General features: G+C 35.8%; 1 long non-coding RNA gene across 4 annotated transcripts in view; it reads right to left on the reverse strand.

The window, feature by feature from the left end:
* LOC113598793 (uncharacterized) overlaps positions 1 to 15,025 on the reverse strand; it is a 37,086-nt gene extending 22,061 nt beyond the window's left edge. Inside the window, exon 1 of one of the 4 annotated variants that reach the window (XR_008298513.1) lies at positions 14,007 to 15,025. This is a non-coding gene — a long non-coding RNA (uncharacterized LOC113598793). Of the gene's footprint in view, positions 1 to 282; positions 1,375 to 2,488; positions 3,141 to 14,006 lie in introns of those variants that run through there. The other 3 variants (XR_003419514.2, XR_008298514.1, XR_008298512.1) reach the window with 3 other exon arrangements.
* Positions 15,026 to 20,113: the final 5,088 nt, after the last annotated feature.

A 20,113-nucleotide genomic window follows, 5' to 3' on the forward strand; every position in this document is an offset into this window, starting at 1 on the left:
TACAGAGCTATTATTTACAGTATATTCCCAGAGAATTTGTGTTACTGTAAAGTTCTTGGTCATCATCCTAAACCAGGTACTTGATATTTCCTGACAATCCTACTAGATCTTTCATATTTGCCACAAGCTCTTTCTCATTCCCACAGCAATCAATCACCAAGTCTCATCAGTGCTACCTCTCCAATCTATTTGATTCCATACATTCCCAGGGCTCATCTGGAGTTCTGACCACTATCCCTTCCCTATCGATTACAGCACTAAATTCCTAATGAATTTGCCTACCTTTCCTACTGTTCCTCTTCTTTCTCCATTCCAATAATCATCTTGGACTTCTCTTGACTTCTAAAACATGCCACATGCTCTTCCTTCACAATTTTCTACATGTGCTCCTATTCCCTGAAACACTTTTTCTCTCTACTCTCCATTTAGACAGCATCTACTTATGCTACAAATTCCCAACTAAATCTCTTTTTTAGCAAAGCATTCCCAGACGTTTATGCCTAGTTCAATTCCCTTCCTGTATGTTCTATCATAATAGTCAATTTGCTTTATGGCGTTTATTTGTTGAATGTATCTTCTCTGCTAGTCTGTAAATTCCTTGAGGTCAGGGACAGTGTGGTCTCTTTCATTCCTGTGCTCTGAGCTCCCGAGTTCCACCCCAGGAATTCACAGTCCTCCAAGGTCTCTATTTTTCTTCCTGCTTTTCCTTGCCAAAGCCCATGAAATCTTTATCTAGTCTGGGAAAAGTTGAGAAACCTTCTCTTCTTACACAGCCTGCTTTCTTTCAGATATGTTGTCTTTGCCAAGGCCAAACCTTTTGAAACTCAAAAGCAAAGAATTGATCTTTGTGTTCTCTGTATTCTGCTGTTTCATCCCTCTGCCAAGATAATAGCAGATGGAATGGCAGACAAGTATGGGGTACAGGAATATCTATGTGGGGGTTGGGGTAGCAACCAAAGGTTATCTCAACTGTCAGTCACCTCACATTCGCAGCGAGAACCTTACCCAAGAATGACATCTATCCTCCATGACTTCTGGATCCAGTGCCACACTGCTTAGATTGTCTCTCCATGACCAAGGATCCTATTCTCCTGGAAGCTAGAAATTTTACTTGCTGACAGCCATCAGCTTTCAACTTTCTCTGGGAATTTCCCTCAGGCGTAGTCAGCCTCCTTTCCTAGAGTGGAGTCCCTTCCTACAGCCATCTCATATCCAGTATAAAGGTGGGCCTCTTTCCCTAACCCAATCCCAGGAGTTGGCTGAAGTCTTGTTGTGACTATATATATTACAGGCTACCTTCTTGGGCCCATCATGCCTCTTTCTCTTCCCCTGGAAGTGTCAGTCCCAAGAGCAGTCCAGTAAATTTTGTGCACAGAGATGTCTATCTCAGGGGCTCCTTCCTAGGAGACTTGTCCTATAGCAGCCACCTTTAGATCCATTTGCCTATGATTGTGTGTGTGTGTGTATATATATATATATATATATATATATATATATATATATATATATATATAATTTCACCTATCTATCTGCCAATTCTAGAAATCTAAAGAATATGGGGGAATTTCAGGTCATTTAGAGTCTTCCCTCTTTTTTTTAATGTATATATAAGAAAATTTAGTACATTCTCATATATATACATTGATTGTGTATATATAAGTCACATAGAAAAACAGTTATAGTTTATTTCTGTTTACTTTAAATTTCAGATACAGTCAATGGGGTATTGTTGCAAGGAGAGAGAAAAGATAGGAGAAACAAAAATTCTGCACATTTATCTCTTTCTAGATTGCATTGGAAAGGATTTTATATGTGTGTGTATATATAGAGAGAGAGAGAGAGAAAGAGAGAACTTGTAGAATTAAAAATAAGAAAGAAATGTAAATGAAAGTTGCTGGTAATTTTTTAAATACGAATTATAAAATTTTATAAACTTCTCTATAAGCCAAAATAACTCAAGTCATCTTGAAGAGTAGAGCTGATGTTTGTTATGCAGATTATAAAATACCATTTGCCAAGACTTTTAGTGTTAATTGCCTCTCACTGAAAAACTGAAGAAAATCAAGTTGAAGAGAAGGTAAGATTTAAAAAGACAACATTCATTGTGTTTTTCATGCAAAGGAATGATAATATTACTTTATCCTGAGAGTTGAAAGATCTTAGAAGTCTCATAGTGTCAAGTCCTGGCCAGTGCAAAAATACCTTCTGTGAATTGTTTTATTTTTGCTTAGAACACATAAATATTTTTCTAATATTAATTTATATTTTCTTGTTTTGAAGTTTAATTAATAATCTTGGCTAAATATCAACTTGAGGCCCTGTGCACTACATTGCTTTTTATCATTCTTTGATTGTCTTAATATCGGTGCATTTACGTATCTTTTGTTTAATTTTACCCATGGGAACTATTACATTTAGTTAGCAATGAGTGTCTAAAGGACATACATTGATTTGCTTTGGTTTGCTCTCACACTTACACTACACTTACCCCATGTTCATGAGAATCCAGAAGGTTTTCCCTCTTTGCTGAGCAACTACAAAACAGAGGTGGACAGTGTCAGAGTAATACTGACAGTGTCAGTAGAATAACTCTCTTGAGCATTGCCTCATTATGAGTGGATTATGTTACCAAGAAGACACCTGTAATTTGTTTTCCTGTATGTGAGTGTATGTGTATGAGGAACAAGAGCGAGAATGTCCCCCTTGCCGAATAGTTTATTATTATTCTTGCCTCTTTATGAACAGTAGAGCAATTCCATTCAGAACACAGAAATTAAAACAAAGTAATAATAGCCACTCCTTATAAGTGTTTCCTATGGTCTAGGCACCATGCGGAGTGTTTTACATATATTTGGCCCATTTAAGCCTCATAACCCTCTGAGGTAGGTATTTAAAACCTACACTTTATAAATAAAAACCTGAGGCTCAGAGAGGTTTAAGTAATTTGCCTAAATTAACATAGCTGGAAAGTTACCGTAAGTCATATCTGATTTTTTTAAAACCATTTTTCCAACACTCAAAGATTTTCACTTCAGGTCTTGACCAACTTCTCCAGAAACAGCCTCTTTGCGTTTACCTCTCCCTCTAGGATTAAGTAACTCAATTCCATAGCTGCTCCTCCCCTGCACATGAAAATGTCCCGTGCTCCTTCCCTCTGCCAGCTACCTTTGCTTCACCCAACCATCTCTCACTACTCAGCGTTTTATCTGTTCGTTATCTCCTAGACCTTGCTAACTGGATGACTAGCTGCCAAACAAAATCACAGGAGGAAAAGATAAAGCATCTCATCTTTCTCTCTTAAGCCTTCCCTCTCTTCGACTTCCTTGTTGGTGAGTGTTCAAGTTCTCCAGTTTCCACAGGGCTAAAAATAGCCCACTGTGTGTGGCAGTACGGTGCCATTTCCTGGGGAATGAAGGCTCCAGTAAAGACAACTAGTGCAGTGAGTGCGGGGTCACCCTATCCTTCGTCCCTGCACCCGCTGCGGGGGCGGGGGGGGGGGGGGCCTCAGACTTCCGCCGGAATTTGCTCATAGTCACTCTTACACAGATCAGATCAAAAGGAACTGGTGTGTTTCCTCTCTCAGATGAGAGTGGTATAACTTAGCATGGCTTCAAGGACATAATATGAGTACACTTGTTGAAGTACAAATATAATTCAAGCCTGTCAACCATACCATTGTTCCAACTAAGCAGAGAGGCTTGATGAGAAGTAAATGTTAATTGTACTGATAATGTATAACGAAACATAATTAAACTCATTGCAAATTGTTGGAGGAAAATCTTTCCTGGTACATACATAGTATTTGGGGGGCCATTTTTAAAAGGGGCTTACATTAAAAAAGACTCCCTGCCAGGACAAAAATAGAAACGAAATGATAAAGAGAAAAATATATATAAATCCGTACTCTCCTCAGCAATCTGTTATGAAATAACGTTTTTCCACAAAAAAATAGCTTTATCATTTTTTATTAAGTAACAATCCCGTGAACTTCTAAAAATTAATCTGATATTAGAGAAGAAAGTAAAAATTACACAAAATCCCCCGCACTGAGAAAAACAAGTTTTGTGACAATCCTTTCTGCATACACATTTAGGCCTAAATCCCTCAGTTCATTTCCCTAGCCACAGGGATTCAGAAGTGCAGCCAGTTGGGGCCAACAAGATGTGAGAAGAAACTGGCTGAAAGGTTTTATTTCCTCACTCTTAAGAATAGGTCATGGGGAAAAAAAATGGCTCTTTTTATCCTGGCCATTGTCAAGTATAGGTGTCACTTCTAGAAAAACTGCTGCTATAGCTTTCTTGATACCAGCTTCAGAAGGAAACCAATTCAATGTTTATTTATTTTTGAGAGGGAGAGATAGAGAGAGTGCAGGGAAGGGGCAGAGAAAGGGAAACACAGAATCTGAAGCAGGCTCCAGGCTCTGAGATGTCAGCACAGAGCCCAGCTCGGGGGCTTGATATCAGGAACCGGGAGACCATGACCTGAGCTGAAGTCAAACGCCCAACTGATTAAACCACCAGGCACCCCAGGAGGAAGCCATTTCAAAAAAAAAAAATGAGCAAAGATGAGAGAATCACAGAAAAATGATTTGGATATAGACACTGAGTTAAGCCATTCTTAATGACCACCCTGCCTCTGGACTTCTAGGCATGTGAGCCCATAAATTCCCTTCTTGTTAAAGCCTGTATGACTTGGATTTCTTGGTACTTCAAGTGGAATGCATCTTAACTAACACAGGTATTTTTTTGCCCTAAGAAAAAGCTTAATATTTATATAGGGTCAATCATGCATTTTCTTAATAATCTGGTTAGTAACTTAATAATAGTAAGTACTTACTAATAGCAAAACGATATTGCTTTTCACAATATCCCCAACATATAGGTTATACACATTATCTCTTAAACATTTTATTATTTTATTTTTTACCTTTTAAAATTAGTGGAATGTTTTTATACATCATATGAGGTAATGGTCCAATATTAATCTTTTCAAATGAATAACTAATTAAGCAATTTTTAATATGAAAATAAAATGTACTAATTTACTAAACCATTCTCTCCCTTTTGAAGTGCAATATTACCATTCTCCTATATTGAGTTCCCATGTATTCTGCAATTTTTGATTTGGTCTACTAATCTATTAGTCTGTCCGATCTATCTGTATGCTAATACCTAGCCATTTTGATTATGCTAACTTTATAACATTTTAATATCTGGAAAGGAATCTCATCATTATTTTTCATATTCATATATTTCTTAGCTTCCCTTGGACACTTATTCTTGCACATAAAATGTAAGATATTTCAATTTTTTAAAAACATAGAGATATAAATTACAATTCATTAAATATATATAACAACATGGGCAGAAGTGACAAATTTGTGAAATTAATCCTCCCTTGTAAGAATGGAGTATATGTTTCCATGTGTTCAGCTGTTGATGTAGTTCTTCAGTAAGATTTTCTGGTTCTCTTCCTATAGACCCTGAACTTTTCTTATTAAATTTATTTCAAAATATTTAAAGTTTTTATATTATTGTCTGTGGATTATTTCTTACATTTCTAATTCTGATTATTTCTAGTATAGAGCCATACCATTACCTTTAAAATAAGTATGATATATAAGCATGTTACCAAATTCCCTTATAACAGTTTCAAACTTGAACCTTAAGTCGTTTGGTTAATGTCTGGAATGATATTTGCTCTTGGTTTTGCATAAGTAGTATTTATCACGTTAGGTAGTTTCCTTTTATTCCTAGTTTGATTGAAATTTTAATAGAAATGGCTGGTGAATTTAACCAAATGCCTTTTCAGCATCTATTAATATCATTTTAATACCTTAAAATAATGATGTAATAAATTATGTTATTGAAAAAGTTCCTGCCACAAAACCATCTTTGCATCTTGGCAATGAATTATACTCGGCCACTACTGACACCTACTACACTTTATTTGCTAATATTTTTATTAATAATTTTGTATTTAGGGGTGGGTGCCTCTGTGGCTCAGTCAGTGAAGCATCCAACTCTTGATCTCAGCTCAGGTCATGATCTCACGGTTTGTGAGTTTGAGCCACACGTTGAGCTCTGCACTGACAGTGAACAGAACAGCCTGCTTAGGGTTCTGTCTCTCCCTCTCTTTGCCCCTCCCCTGCTGCTGCACATGCACAGGCTCTCTCGCTTTCTCTTTCAAAAATAAATAAATAAACTGGAAAAAAATTTTAAGGTGCCTGGATGGCTCAGTTAGTTGAGTATCCAACTCTTGATTTCAGCTCAGGTCATGATCTCAGGGTTCATGAGTTCAAGCCCCATATCAGGCTCTGCATTGGCTACTCTGAGCCTGCTTGGGATTCTCTCTCTCTCTGCCCCTCCCACACTCACACTCTCTCTCAAGATAAATAAATTAAATTTGAAAAAATTAAAACCAAATCTTGCCCAGAATGGCTTTGTGACTCCTCATTCATATGAAGCAAAAGTTCCTGAAGACTCTTTTTTTTATATTTTATTTATTTATTTTTTTATTTTTTTGAGAGAGAGAGAGAGAGAGAGAGAGAGAGAGAGAGAGAGAATGAGTGGGGGAGGGGCAGAGAGAGATGGGGACAGAGGATCTGAAGGGGTCTCTGCACTGACAGGCTGAGAGCAGCAAGCCCGATTCTGGCTTGAACTCAAAAATTGCGAGATCACCACCTGAGCCAAATTCAGACACTCAACTGACTGAGCCACCCAGGTGCCCCAGTTCCTGAAAACTCTTGAAAGAAGAGGTTGTTCATGTTCTCAAAACCCCTGTGCCTCTGTGAAAAGTTTTAGGAATGGACAACCTTCCCACACTATTGACTTACCAATCTTGAACAATGCCATAGCTATACCACTCTCCTCTCCCATCCTCATGGTCATTACCTTGTGACATCACATTATCTCACAATCTTATTTTCTTTGTTTATCCTCAGCATCTTGAGAATACACAACATCCACATTGATGATTCACCAAATCCCCATCTTGCAATTCCTTAATATTTTTTCCATCTACAATGCTCATCTCCTTATTCCTCAACACCCACTTCCATAGCTACATAAAAACTATCATTATAACAGCTTACATTTACAGAACACTTTTTGCCAAGCACAATTCTAAAAGCTTTATGTACATTAACTCATTCGGTCCTCACAAAAATCCTTCAGTGTAGCTTAAAATGTCCTCTGAGCAGACTGAGGCACAGAAAAAAATGTGACTACTTGCCTAGTGCCATATAGGTAGCAAGGGGCAGAGTTATTATATAAACCCAGGTAACCTCCTCTTAACCACTATTACATTATTCTCCTGTCTCTGTAAGCATAATTTCCTGTCTTTTAACTATTTCTGCACCAATAGTCCTGCTAAACTTTTTCTTTAACCACATTAAACATACAGTTTCTTGTAGAATCTTTTGCCCTATCAGATTCTCTGGACTTTACTTTCTTCCTATTTGGATTTAACAATACTGTAAATCACTATACTTTTCCAAGCCTTCTTAATTATTTTGAAATATTCTCTTTGTACTAAAACTTATTTTCCAAGCCTTACTGTGGGCATAATTATTTGATTTTTCTGTTCCTTCTCTCAGGCTGGCCATCACAGCTATATAAAATGACACACTAGTGTTGACTGACTCCACTATAACCCTATGACCCAGCTGACACCTGCCTACCACTGCTCTGTGGTTCTTTTCCTTCTATCTACTTGGCAGTCTTTCCCATTCTGAATAGTAATAGTCCCCCTCAACTGCTCAATAATTTTATTGCCCACAGTCTTGCTATTCACCTTCTCAGCAGATGACTTAATTTCTAATATCACAAGAATGCTGGGTCCATCATGAATAAACTCCTTTAACTTCTCCTTTTCTGCCTCCAAATTTTTCTGTATTTTTGTCCCTCTCTAAACTTTTCAACATTTGTGAGAGGAAGAGGTGGTCCAATTTCTCTCCAGACCCCCTAACTTACCATCTTGAATCCATTTTCTTCTGTCTCCTTTAAATTGCATGCCCATTAAGTACTGAATTTCAGATTTGTGTTTTGGTCAGAATCATCTACGCTATACTGCAATAACAAAAATCCCAAAATCAAGTGGCTTGATAAAAAAATGTGTTCATTTATTCCTTCCACCAAAACTATTGTGGATATAGGCAACTCTCCAGTGCAATTGACTTTGATATGGTGACTCATGAATTCAGGTAGCTATGATCATGTGGTTCCCCACATCAACATGAGGCCCCAGTGGTTCCCATGGCAGGGGAAGTGAGAAACTAAAAAATAACACAGGGGTTTTTCACCATCTCAGTTCACAAGTAACACATCGAACTTTTGCTCACAACGTATTCATCTGCACTACTCATATGACCTTGCCTAACAGCAAGGTAGCTGGAAATGGAGCTTTCAAAGAGATTTGAAACAGATTTGAGGACCATGTGGAATTGTTTCTTCCATGTTTGTATCAGTCATCTCTCTCATTTTGCTGAATCTTTTGCCTCTATCACAAATCGTGCCAAGTCTAAACCATCTTGAAAAATGCCCACCCACCATTTCATCTACATACCTTCCCTGATATATTCCCCACATTCCAGCCACACTGTACTGGTTGATGTTACCCACAGGTCTCATGCCACATGCCTTATTTTCTCTACTCATGAGATTCCAGCTTCCATGTAGATAGATGCTCCTTCCTGGGATACATCTATATTCCTTGCCTCTGCAGCATTCCTGCTCATTCCATAAGTCCTATAGACAGAAAGAAGGTCTTGTATCTGCAATTTATAAACCTATATCATAGTATAATTATTATTTGTATGATTTCTTGACTTTCCATATAAACAATGAGATCACTGAAGGAATAATTGTATTTTATTGACTCACATATTCAGCACCTTACATAGTAGTGCCTGGCACATAGAAGACTTTCAGCAAATGTTTAGAGCATAAATGGCTGAATAAATCCATGAATAGTAAAATTTCTGAAAACCAATAGTGGAGAGTGTATGTTGCAATTTTTGAAGTATTATTTATGTCAGGGTTATGTCTTATTTTTTAAAAAGAGAATACAATAAATATTTATTTTAAAAATTAGTTGGTAGCAGGGGTGCCTGGGTGGCTCAGTCGGTTAACCATCTGACTTCAGCTCAGGTCATGATCTCGCAGCCTGTGGGTTTGAACCCCGTGTTGGGCTCTGTGCTGACAGCTCAGAGCCTGGAGCCTACTTCGGATTCTGTGTCTCCCTCTCTCTCTGCCCCTCCCCTACTCATGCTCTGTGTCTCTCTGTCTCTCAAAAATAAATAAATGTTAAAAAAATGTTTTTAATTAGTTGGTAGTATAAGTAGCGTGAGATAAGGAATTACTGATAGCATTATATTATTTATGCAACATTAAATAAACATAGCATGACACAAAATACATACTAACCCAATCATCCATTTAAAGGAGTTAAAGTATGTCTCAATATTTATGATACAATGCCTTGCAATAAAGGCTGGGGATGCTCTGGCATGTCCCCATGACTGGTGATAATGTTTATAATATCAGGAATATATATGTGAAATTTGCTTATATGTGAATTTTGCTTATATATGTTATAAATGAACATGAAGTGAAAATATTAATGTTGGAAAAGAATTGACTAATTGATAATAATAAAGCTAAACAAATGTTTAAGGAAGATCTTAAATATGCTGAGGAAGCTTATAATTGTAAGTTAGAATCCTTTAAACTTATATTTGACATAGGCATGAAGGCTTGGGCTATAGATAAAGCTGAAATATTAGCATATAATTTCAACCATTAACTTTGGGCATTTCTATAATGCTTATTCACTTAATTATGGCATTCCACCATTTTCTTGAAGTGTAGGATAAAAATTATTATCCTCTGAATCTTTCTTATGTTCTAAAATAGAAGCACGTAGATAAGAGGATCTTGGCCAAAACAGACAGTGTTTTATTTGTTCACTTATCATAAGCCATACCATATAGAATTTAGCCAATGTGGACCATGCTTTTGTTAGAAAATGCTTTTTGAAAACTAGGATAATTTCATATGTTAAGTCCATCACTAATCCTCAAAATGGAAACTATTATTAAATTTGAGATATACATATATATGTTATATATTTATATATATATAATATATGTATATATATGTATATACTGGTCCATATTCTAAGACTGGCTGGAGATAGTTGAGGAGGAAAAAGGCAGGAGACAGTCAGGAGGGGTAGCTATGCATGCAAACATTTAGCAAGAGTTTTCCCTAAAATGGGAATCAGAACCTGGAAGGAGTCAAGGTAAGCCTGGTTGAACACAGGTGCAGAGCAAACCCAGAAGCTGGAGCCAAGGATCAAAGGCAAGTTGAGCCCTAACAGTTATTGAAAAGAAAAAATAAATAAAAAGGAGCAAGCAAGAGGATGCTAAGTAACCAAGGTGGTGAAATAAAAATATACCAAGAGAGAGAATCAAGGAGAGGGCAGAGTAATTAGCTAGAAATGAATTAATGTCAGAAGGAATGTTCAAAGAGCAAGAGGGTCTGTTGAGAATTCTGCTAGACATTGCCTTCTGCTTCTACTTTTGTTTATTCTTAATCTCCCCAGCCCAGGGCTTTTGATCCCAGGCCTTGAAGGCACCAAGAATGACTTCTGACATTTCAACTCCTACAAACATTTTCTTTCTCTCCAAGAGAAAGAGCAAAGGTCTTAACATTTCAAAATCCAAAGGTAAAAGCATGCAATTGAGAATTTTTTTTAACACCGAGGAATTCTTTAAAATTCATAGAAGTCTTATTTTGTCTATATGTTATTTCATATTTCACCCTGCAAGCGGACTATATATATGTTCCTCTTTTTATATTTATGTATTTATATATAAATTATATATTTATTTATTTTATATATATTATATACATTATTTTATATATTTTTTCTTCTTTATAGATATACTTTCCCCCCCAAAGACAGTAGCCAAATACTTGTCAATCATCTGTATGCTCTATTCCATCTCACTGATTTATTCATCTCCTTCTAAATTGGAACAAATGGAGAGTATTCAAAGTCAACTTTTTGTTATTTTGTTTTCTTATGAAAGATTATGAAGAAAAAAACTTGTTTGACTTGTTGCTGTCAGATGAGCTTCACTAAATTCAAGAGTCACTCAGTCCTGCTCCCATTTCCTTTTTGTTTTTCTTTTCTTCTTCCTTTCCACCCTTCCTCCTTCCCTTCCTTCCATTATGTTAAAGAAATAAAGAAACGGGGAACATCTAGTCATTACATCTTAAAGCCTAAGAGAGGCCTAATGCAATGGGAAGCCATTGAAGGTTTTTGAAAAGTGGTAAAGTTTCTTGTTTTGTTTTATTTTTGATGGACTCTAGCTGCATAGAATTAGATTGACATAATCCTTGCTTCATGAGATAGTTTCATCATTGGTCTATGCAAGGCCTATTTTGCTTTATTCATACTAATTTATTTATAATAATATTATTATGTGTTATTAATGGTACTAATTCTTAAGAAAACTCATTACCCTGCCAATTTAAAAATATATAATTATGGTGCATTAAGAAGAAGACATATAAATCTACACAACTAATGGTCATATCTTGCAGTTACTGTCACCTTGGCAAGATTAAATTTCAGATTCATTTCCAGGAGGAAACTGGGGCCAAGAGTTCTTTCTTGATGAGATAAACTTCATGGAATATTCCCTCTTTAGATAACAAGGAAAGCACATCCCGGGTGATATCTGTGAATGCCTGGAGAGAAGTGGGCATTATCTTTTCTCTTGTGTGATACTCACAAATCGAACTCACAATAATAACTACCTTCATTGGGCAGCTACTCTGTAGCCAGCACTGACATAGGCTCTTGATTAAATATTCACAATAAGATCCTGACAATTAGGTACCTATTATATAGGCATTTTTATCAGCATGGTTTAAATGCAAACAGAGGCTCAGAAAGGTTTAAAAATTTAGCGAAGGTAGCAACACTAGTGAACGGTGGAATCCTAAGTTAAACCTGGCTCTGGCTGTAAAATTGCGATTCTCACTTTAGGCAAGTTACACATTTACTCTGAGCTTCAATTTCTTCAACTGTTAAGAAAAATAGAGATAACTTGTTCTAATCTAACACAGATCCTGGTACACAATTTCAGGTTGTCTGGGGATGAAATCTTTGAAGAGAGCATAAAGATGACAAAGACACTGAACTGTTCCCCTCTTCTAGGACTAGGGAGAAGAGTATATTCCAACCAATTTCCTCCCTAAGGAAGAACTACTTTTATAAGAAGCATTAAGAGGTAGTGGTTAGAAGCACGAAGTCTCCATTTCCTCCTCAGTAAGGTGGGAAGGGTAATATCTGGCTTATAGGATTGTTGTAAAGAATAAATAAGATGATACAAAGGAATTATCAGAGTTTGCAAATAGTAATCATTCAAAACACATTATATCAATATCATCATCATCATCATCATCATCATCATCAAAAAGCTATATACCAATCTTGAATTATAATTTCCAGAAGCAGTAATGCTGCTAACAGATTGAAAAATATAAAACTCCTAATTGTAAGTTACTCTTAAAAACCGTGGTTTTCATATCCCTAATTTCTTGAAGAATTTTGCTTTGTAGGATCCACCTTTCTAAGTAAAGACCACGCCAGATGGAAACTGGTTCTCAAAGAACTGTGCCCAAGATGCTTCATTCTGAAAACATGATTGGCCAGTTTTGGGGGCTTCAGCACATGTTTGAAGGACTAGGGATCTGTGGAGGCTGAGCATGGCACCCGAAGATATGATACTTGGCTCCCATTCTCACTCTTAACCATCATCAAACTGGTTATATTCACAGAGAGCCCAAGGGCCAACACCTTTGATCTGTGCATAATTTTGGCCATAGAGACATTTCATCTAATGAAGACTTTTTTTATGAAAGGAAATTAAATGGAAATAATAGGCAAATGATTTGGTTGTAATGTATCAGGAATCAGTTTAGGCTTTGTTTTTATAATATAGACTAGGTGAATACACCCAAAATAGAAATGTAAAATACTGTATGAAATATATTTCTAATCTTTCCAGTGCTATGGACCTCCATATGTAAATCAGATACTTGCTGAATCAAACAACATATTATTCATAATTATATGATCATGGCATGAAAATCTAGACATATTGCACATGCACAGCTAATAGAATTTCATGGCTTTAATGGATAAGCAAAAGTGAAATATTTTACTATCTCCATCAAACATTCAAAAGATCATACTCCTACTGAGATTATTTATTATGATGATGATGCTTTTTATAAAGATCAAGTATGAGTAACCCCCCTCCAAAAAAAAAAAAAAAACTTAAGCTGTTTCTAAGGGCATAACATTTAGAAACAACATATGGTTCCTGTAGTCAAGAATAGGTTCCTTAAATTAGCCAAAGACATTCACAGAGAAATGAGTTGGAGGAAATAGGATCATGGGCAAGAGGGAAAAAATTGTCATCTCTCATCCTTCTGCTCTTCATCTTCCTTGCCTGGCTGAATGTGGTTTTGGTTTGATACCCAATTTTAAATGTAAAAATAAAACAGGTGTTGTTAGCCTCATAAAGAAAGATCTTTTAATGCACTTACCTTTTGTTTAATGACTATTATAAATGTTATTAAAGTAAAAAAGTGCACCAGATCATAAAATGTAAAAATTACATTTATCATTTAATAAGCATAAATTGGACGCCTTCTCTGTGCCCAGGGCTAGGCCCTAAGGGGCAGCACCTATTCTCTTCACTATTAAAATCTATTTGCAGCCTTGTTTTATTTTGCCAGCACTGTATTTCCATTTGGGAGCCAACATTTAAAAGTAAATAGATTTCATATTGTAAAAAAATAAAAATAAAAATAAAAAATAAATAAAATAAAATCTAGTGGCAGGCGCGAAGACAGACCTAACCTGGCACCTTTTACTCTTGCATTCTCTAATCTTTTCAGGATACAGAGAATCGTATTACGTACCTGCTGAAAAATCCTTCAGTGGTTTCCCATGTCAGTAGAATAAAATCCAGACCGATTACTTTTTTTTATACAGTCCTGCATCATCATGCCTCTTCCTCTTAAATTTCAGCTCTTGCTGGTATCACTCACTAGCCTTCTTTCAGCCTCTAATTTTGCCTTGCTTCTTCCCATCTCACGGCTTTACACATGTCTGGAACATTCACACACACACACACACACACACACACACACACACACACACATCCTAGCTAGCTCCTTCTCATTCTTCAGATTTCAACTTAAATATTACCTCCTGGAAAGATTTTCCCTGAAACTCAAATGTAACTCAAATCACTTCACATGCTTTCCTTTATTCCTATTATTTCTTTCATTGTACTTCCTGTGATTTGTAATCATTATCATTTACTTGTTTATTTTTATGTATGTTTCCTTTATTATACACACATTTTTTAAGACTTTATTTTTAGAGCAGTTTTAAGTTCACAGAAAAATTGAGAGGGATGTGTAGAGATTTCCTGTAAGCCCCTGACCCCACACATGCACGTCCTCTACCATTACCAACATCCCCCAAAAGAGTGGTACATTTTTACAATTGATGAACCTACATTGACACATCATACTCACCCAAAGTCCATAGTTTACATTAGGGTTCACTCCTGGTGTTGTATATACTCATTCATTTATCATGGTATTCTTCTCCCACTAGATTATATATTCCACAAGGGCAAACACCTTAAGCAGTGTAATTCCTGGTCTGTCATATCGTGTTCAATAAATTTTGTTTAAAAATTACTACTGAACAAATGACTAATTTGTTAAGGAAATAATTGCAGGGTAACATTTACATGAGCATATGACAATTTAGTACAAATTCTAGATATATATTCCAAGAAAGGCTTGATCAGAGTGGAATGGAATTTGCAGTAAGATCTTTCAGTAGAAGTGAGATAATTTAGCTTGGTAGGTTGTGTGTTTCCAGGAGGATTCTCTTCACTGAGTTCAATGAAATGAAAGGAAAGAGAAAGATCCTTTGTGATTACTATTTTGCTCCTTCTGAATGTACAAAGTATAGAGGTGGTCTTGGCTCTGTGCAAGAAGCTTCAGGTAAGCAGGACTTATTTTATGAGAAGGGAATTAAAATTTTCCTTCAGTGACTCAAATAGTATAGCTGACTGGAACCTAGAACTCAGACCTCCTTCTAGTTCCTTCCTGCCCCTCTCCCACCTTGAAACCTGAGACTAGAAAATCATAGACAATTCACACATTTATGTATGGCTTTTCTCATACTTATCATCTCAACCTAAAATGATTTTCAGGTATTTGTAACAGGGTGTCTTATATATAACCAGGAATAAGGGGATGAGGTTTTTGCTTCTATACTGTTCATGTTTGAAAAACAAGCAAACAATCAGAACTATATTCATTTCCATCAGTAAGATGACCTGCTTTAAAATCTTGGTGTCATTGGAGAAAATTGAACATGTTAACTTCAGACCAAATTCTGCACTATAAATCCTTTCTTTAGCATGCTAGTAAGAGTTTTAGAAGTTGAGGCCTCTGTGCACCTGTCTTCAAGTTCTTACATTTCAACTAAACCATTATTTTACAGATCTAACACACTTAAAAACCATACACAGTCACACATTGCTTGTCCTACACACTAACTAAATTCTTTTGTTTGCATGGTTAGGAATTTCCCGATAATGACATTTAACTCTAATTCTGGAAGTAAGTAGGTAAAAAAAACAAAAACAAAAACAAAGAGTTGAGTTAACTAAGGCACTTGCCTCACACAACATTGAATGTGGTCACATGAAAAGTTCTTTTGCATAAATTTCTTGGTAACTTGGCACTTAGTTATTTACAAACTAATGTAGCTACCCTCCAATTTTAAAGGAATTGTAGGCATGAATTTATTTTTTTCTTTTTGGAGAACTCGATAAAATGGGTTGCTTTACTATTTATTTAAATGTCACTATAGCAATGGTTAGAAATTCCAATAACAACTCTCTCAAAAGACTTGAAGTTTGACATTCATCTTTGTAGAAGTTGATTCATTCTGTTTTTAACTAGTTTACATGTAAGGAATTTGGGGCTCATTCACTTCACAAACCTAATAATTATCTAGGCATAACACTTCTCTGTATGTATCACATGATAGATGTGAAAAGAAATTATTCATTTAACAAATATGTATTAAGAATCTACTATGTGATAACTATTGTGGCAGGTGGGTAAAGGTCATAATCAACTAAGAAGGGAAAATAGACATGAAAACATCATTTCAATGCAGAGCTAGCTACAAGGGAAGATTGTACAAGGTATGGGAGTAACACAATCCTCCAGTTAAGGGAAGTCAGGAAGGTTTTCTAGAGAAGACATTTAAGCTGGGGTTCAAAGTAAAAATAAGAATTTTGCTGGTAGATTAGGGTTGGAGGGTGGTTAGGAAGAGAATGGAAACATTGGACAATCCATGCAGAAAAATGCATAGGGGCATGAAACAATATAATGTACAAACAAAGCTTGGATGAAGCAACAAGTTTGAGAGGTAGAGTAGTTAGGCAACAGCTATTAGGTGATTTTTAAGTGCCAGGTACCCTGCTTGGTTTGGGGGAATCCAGAAGTGAATAAGACAGATCCCTAAGACAGACCCCTAGAGAGATTACAGGCTAAGCCCAGAAGATAGATATTAAACAAATTATTTCAAGTGTTATGTTCTTCAGAGAAGAAATGTAGGATGCTAAGAGAGAACACTACTCAGTCTGAAAGGATAATAATTTTGAAATACCAACAGACGTTTTCCTCTCCTTCATGTTTGCCCATTCTTGCCTTCTTCCATAAATGCCTCTTTTTCCTTTCTCCATTCCCAAAGCCAATTCAGGTAGCTAGTCTTATTGCCTAATAACCCTCAACAATAAGGAGAAAATAAATAACCTCTGTGGCTTTTCCCAGCTTTGCAATCATTGGTATAATAATTAAAACCATGGAAGTAGATGATTGACCTAAAGAGGGCAAAGGGTATAAAGTGAATAAAAGGTAGTACCAAGCATAGAGCTATGAGAAGCACACAAAGGAATACGTGAAAGAGTTAACAGAGAAGTAAGAGTGAAAACAGAGAATAAGGGGAAGAGTAGGTAAGTTAGATGGAGAGGTAGACAAGCCTCAGCTCAATATATGTAAATAATATAATATTTGGTTCTCCTTTCATGGTTCCATAGTCAAAATGGCTCTCCCTTAAAAGTTCCTTAGTCACTCCTCTATTACCCAAACTAGCTTATTCCTTTTGCCACTCCTCTAGGTACATTTCAGAAACTCCTCTTATTCCCTCCTTGTTCCACATCCATGCCTTGAAGCAGCCTTTCTCTTACCCCCACTCATGTGGCTACTGTAATTTACTCAACAAACTTCACCCATGAACAAAGGAGAGTCACTGAAAGAAAGGCCTATTTTCTCACACTCTTTTTTTCCTATTAAACATTTTTGTTAGTTTTACTGAAGTACAGTTTATATAAATAATATTAATCAAATTTAAGTGTGTACGTTAATGAATTCGGACAATTGGATACAGTAGTATGAACACAACACAATCATGATATGGTTTCCATGATTTCCATCACCATGAAAAGTTACCACATGCTCCCCTTGCAGTTAATTCCTGACCCTCACCCCTGGAAAATGTTGATCACTTTGCTGACACTATAGTGTTGTCTTTTCTAGAATTTCGTTATGATAGAATAATATAATATAATACATAGTATCTTACGTGTGACTTGTCTTACTATAATGCTTTATAGAATCCTCAACATTGTTGTGTGTGTCAGAACTTTGTTCATCTTTATGGTTAGTAGTAGTCCATAACATGGATATCCCACAGTCTATTTATTCATTCATAGTTTGACAGTATTTTGATTATTTCCAGTTTGAGGCTATTATGAATAAAGTTTCTAAAAATATTCCTGTACAAGTTTTATAAAGATATGTGTTCATTTCTCTTGGGCAGATCTCTAGAAGTGAAACTGCTTAGTCATATGAACGTTTAATAAAAGTAGTACAAGTAGGTATCCTCGCCTTGTTCACAAACTTAGGGGGAAAGCATGTAGTTTTTCACCATGAAGTATTATGGTAGCCACAGGTGTTTTTGTAGTCACTTTTATCAGATTAAGAAAGTCTCCTTTAATTCCTAATTTTCTGGAAGTTTTCATAATGACTGGCTGTTTAATTTTGTCAAATGCTTTTGTCTTCATCTATTAAGATGATCATACCATTTTTCTTTTTTGTTTCTTAATATGGTGAATTACATTTATTAATTTTCTTTTTATCTTTAGGTTTATTTATTTATTTTGAGAGGGAGAGAGAGAGCACAAGCTGGGGAGGGACAGAGAGAATGAGAGGCAGAATCCCAAACAGGCTCCGTGCTGTCAGCACACAGCCCAATGTGGGGCTCGAATTCACAAACCGTGGGAGCATGACCTGAGCCGAGATCAAGAGTCAGATATTTAACCGACTGCACCACCGAGACACCACACATTGATTGATTTTCTAATGTGGAACCATCCTTGCATTCCCAAGAAAGGCTACACTTGGTCCTGATGCATTGTATTATTTTTTTCTCTGTATTTGATTTGCTAGTATTATGATGATGATTTTGCATCTATGTTCTTGGGAGATATGGGTCTGTATTTTTCCACCTTGTTATGTCTTTGTCACATTTTATTACTAAGGTAATGCTAGCCTTATAAAACTAGTTGGGAAGCATTCCCTCCTCTCCTTTTTTTTTTTTTTTTTTTGGAAGAATTTGTATAAAATTTGTATTATTTCACTGAAAATACTTGATGTAATTTGCCAGTGAAATCATCTGGGCCTGGAGTCTTCTTTATGTACAGATTTTTAACGATAAGTTCATTTTCTTTGATAAACACTAGCTATTCCAGTTACTTATTTCTTCTTGAGTAAACTTTGATAATTTACTTTCAAGGAATTTGTTCATTTCATTTAAGCTAATTTATTTTCATAAATACTTATTAGGGGCACCTGGGTGGCTCAGTCAGTTAAGCATAAATACTCATTATACCTTTAATATATGACCTACACCGATGTCTGTTTTCATATATCTGATATTGTTAGTGTGTCTTTTCTTTTTTCTTTTTAACCAGCATAGATACAGGTTAATCAATTTTAGTCATTTTTCTAAGAATCAATTTTTTGGTTTCATTGATTTTTAAAATTATTTTTCTCTTTTCTATTTTATTGCTTTATACTATTTATTATTTCCTTTCTTCTACTTGCTTTGGGTTTAATTGCTCTTCTCTTGCTAGTTTCTTAAGGTAAATGCTTAGATCATTGATTTAGGAATTTTCCTCATTTCTGGTGTGAACATTTAATGCCGTAAATTTATAAATTTTGTAAATAAAATTCTACCTTTGCTGTGTCCCACAAATTTTGATATGTTGCGTAGTCACTTCCATTCAGTACAAAATATTTACTAAATCCATTTGTGACTTCCTCTTTGGTATTTACAAGTATGTTGTATAACTTCCAAGTATTTGAGAATTTTACAGATATCTTTCTGTTATCAGTTTTTTAGCTTAAATCCATTGTTGTTAGAGACCATATTTTGCATTATTTCAATTCTTTTAAATTTACTAAGGTTTGAGGTGCCTGGGTGGCTCAATCGGTTAAAGGTCCAACTTCAGCTCAGGTTGAAGCCCCTGAGTTCAAGCCCCACCTAGGGCTCTGTGCTGACAGCTCAGAGCCTGGAGCCTGCTTCAGACTCTGTGTCTCCCTCTCTGTCTGTCTTTCCCCCACTCATGCTCTGTCTCAAAAAATGAATATACATTAAAAATAAATAAACTAACTAACTAACTAACTAACTAACTAACTAACTAAGGTTTATTTTGTAGCCTAAAATATGCTCTATCTTGGTGGATGTTCTATGTGCACTTGAAAAGAACGTGTTCTGCTGTTTTTAGGTGGAGCATTCCATAAACATCAATTAAAACAAGTTGGTTATTAGTGTTGTCCAGGTCTTCTATATTCTCAATAATTCACTCTCAATTTTCCCATCAATCACTAAGAAAAAAGTGTTGAAATACCTAAGTATAGCTGTA

This window comes from Acinonyx jubatus, chromosome B2 (assembly GCF_027475565.1).
Source record: "Acinonyx jubatus isolate Ajub_Pintada_27869175 chromosome B2, VMU_Ajub_asm_v1.0, whole genome shotgun sequence".
Classification (NCBI taxonomy): Eukaryota; Metazoa; Chordata; class Mammalia; order Carnivora; family Felidae; genus Acinonyx; species Acinonyx jubatus.